We start from the raw sequence: 3,266 nt of genomic DNA, 5'->3' as shown, positions 1-3,266 counted from the left end.
TCTTGATGCACTGGTTGTTTACAAGTGTGTTGCCTAGCCACCATATATTTGTGAATTTTCAGGCCTCTGCTGTTATTGATTTACAGCTTCATTCTAATATGACATGATAAACTGTTTTGTATTATTTCAATATTTTTAAATTTATTGTTACTTGCTTTGTGATGCAACATGTGGTCTATCCTGTAGAATGATGTACTGACACTTGAGAATTAGGTATATCTGGCTGTTATAGTCTGCATTGTACAATAAATATTTGCTAAATTTACTTAATTTATCTTATTATTCAAGAACTATGCTTTCTTATTGATCCTCTGTCTAGATATTCTATCTATTATTGAGGGGGTGTATTGAAGTCTACAATTATTACTGTAGATGTGTCTATTTCTCCCTTCAGTGTTACCTGGGGTTGGCTCATGTATTTTGAGACATTCTAGCTAGGTGCATATGTAATTATAATCATTTTTTCTTCTTGATGAATTGACCCTTTTATTAATGCATACTGTCCTTCTTTGTCTCTTTTAACTGATTTACATTTAAGTCTAATTCACATGACATTAGCATAGTTAACCCAAATTTTTCTAGTTGCTCTTTTTACTGAATATATTTTTCCATCCTGTCATTTTCAGTCAGTTTTTGTTCTTGGATCTGAAATGAATCCCTTGTAGACAGCATATAGATGGATCCTGTTTTAAAATTTATTCTGAAAATCTATGTCTTTTGATTGGGGATTTTAATCCATTAACATTCAAAGTTGTTACTGAAAAGGCAGCACTCGCTTCAACCATCTTTACTTTGGATTTTGTATGTCATATCTTATGTTTCTTTTTTTTCTTTTACTCTTTTAGTTACCTTTATTATCTTAATTTCTACACTCCCATCCAAACCTCTTTCTTCTGTCTTTTTCTATAAGCCAGTTGTACTCCCTTAAAAATTTCTTGTAGAGCAGGTCTCTTGTACACAAACTCTCTCAGTGTCTGTTTGTCGGAATTTTTTCAAACTTCCCCTCATTTTTGAAGGACAGTTTTGCCAGACATACAATTTTTGGATGGCAGTTTTTCTCTTTCAGTATCTTAAATATAACTAACAACTGCCTTTTCACCTCCATGGTGTCTAGTGGAAAATCTGCGCTTAGTCTTGTCAAGCTTCCCTTTTATGTGATGGGCCACATTTCTCTGATGGCTTTCAGATTTCTTTCTCTATCTTTGTCATTCAACAATTTGATCTTTAAGGGACTTGGAGTAGGTCTATATGGATCTATTCTGTTTGGGGTTCATTTAGCTTGTTGGATCTGTAATTTGATGTCTTTCATAAGAGTTGAGGAATATTCAGTGATTATTTCTCAATTATTCTTTCTGCCTCTTTTCCCTCCAATTTTCCTTCTGGGACACTCATAACACATATATTCATATACTTCATGTGTCATTGAATTCCCTGAGATGGTGCTCAAATTTTTCCATTCTTTTCCCAATTTGTTTTTTTTTGTGTGTGTGTGTGTGTGTAAATTTTAGGTATTCTGCACTTTAGTTCACAAATCTTTCTTCAAATCTCCTCAAAGCTGCTGTTGTATGCCTCCCTTTTGGTTTTCTGCTCTTCTATTGTACCTTTCATTTCCATACATTTTCATATTAGCTTTGCAAGTTTCCAAGTTTATCTTTATTGTCAATCAATGTGTTTTTTATACCCTTCATATCTTTTGCCACATTTTCCTTCAAATCTTTGAATTGTTATAGAAGATTTATTTGAACATTTTTAATTAGTTTTTTCAACTCCTGTATCTTATCTGAAGTTTAAGTTAGTTTCTTTGACTGGGCCATATCTTCATGCTTCCTAGTATGATTTTTGATATTTTCTAGTGTCTATACATTTGATTTTCCTGATTAGTTCATTATGTTGGTCATTTTATCTCTTTTGCCTAGGGCTTTCTTGTTGGTTGCCATTTTTCTAACTGTTCTTTTACCTTTGGTTCAACTTATCCAACACTTTTGCATAACTTCTATCTAAATGGTCCGAATTTTTTCAGCACTTATTTTTCTGATTTCTGCCCTGCAATATGGAAAAGTTTTTCAGATTGTCCTTTTTTTTTGCACTTGTTTCATCCCCAGGGAAAAAGCTTTTCCTTCACTCTTCCCCCTCAGGGCATGTTGATCTGTTCTTTGTTTATGCCTTTATTTTTGACTGCATGTTTTTTAATGCAATTGTTTTGAGATATATTCTCATACCAAATAATCATCTAAAGGGTATAATAAATGATTCACAGTATCAACATATATTTTTACATTCATCACCACAATAAAGTCTTGAACATTATCATTATTCCAAAAAACTAAGAATAAAAATAGAAAAGCAACACCCATAATGTCTGATACACTTTATCTATCAATTGGTAATTTATTTATTGTCTTCTTTTTCTTACTCAATTTTACCCACACTGGATAAAGAGAGTTTCAGTTGCAAGATTTTCACAATGACACTGTCACACTTTAAGAGCCATATAGTTATGTACTCTTCTTCAAGAATCAAGGCTACCAGATTACAGTACAATAGTTTCAAGTATTTCTTCCTAGCTATTCCAATACACTAAAAACTACAAAGGGATATCTCTATAATGCATAAGAATATCCTCCAGATTGACCTCTTGACTCTATTTAAAATCTCTCAGCCAATGAAAGTATTTTGTTTCAAGTCTCTTCTCCATTTTGGTCCAAGAAACCTCTCTCAATCCCATGTTGCCAAAGCCAGCATCATCCCCAGGAGTCACATCCCCCATTGCCAGGGAGATTTACACACTTGGAAGTCATAAGCCATGTAGGGATAGGACAGAGAGTTTAACTGCTGTAACACCATGAATTTTCTTGTTACAATTTGTTAAAATTAGTAAGGCCATACAATATTTGTCCTTTTGTTTCTGCCTTATTTCACTAAATGTAATGTTTTCAAGGTTCATCCATTTTGTCAAATGCATCAGGACTTCATTCCTTCTAAAAGCTTGTATATGTATACATACATACATATCACATTTTGTTTACTGTACTTTTAATTTTGCATTTTTCTAATAGCTACTGATGTTGACCAACTTTTCATGTGCTTTTTAGCCATTTGTTTTTCCTGTTAGAAAAAAATGTCCATTCAAGTCATTTACCCATTATTAATTGGGTTGTTTGTCTCTTTATTATTAAGTTATAGGATTTCTTTATATATTCTGGATATTAAATACTTATTGGATATGAAGATTCCAAATAGCATTTCCTATACAGTAGGTTGCCTTT

This window comes from Choloepus didactylus, chromosome 16, assembly GCF_015220235.1.
Source record: "Choloepus didactylus isolate mChoDid1 chromosome 16, mChoDid1.pri, whole genome shotgun sequence".
Lineage (NCBI taxonomy): Eukaryota > Metazoa > Chordata > Mammalia > Pilosa > Megalonychidae > Choloepus > Choloepus didactylus.
Note: the sequence above shows the minus strand (reverse complement) of the source record.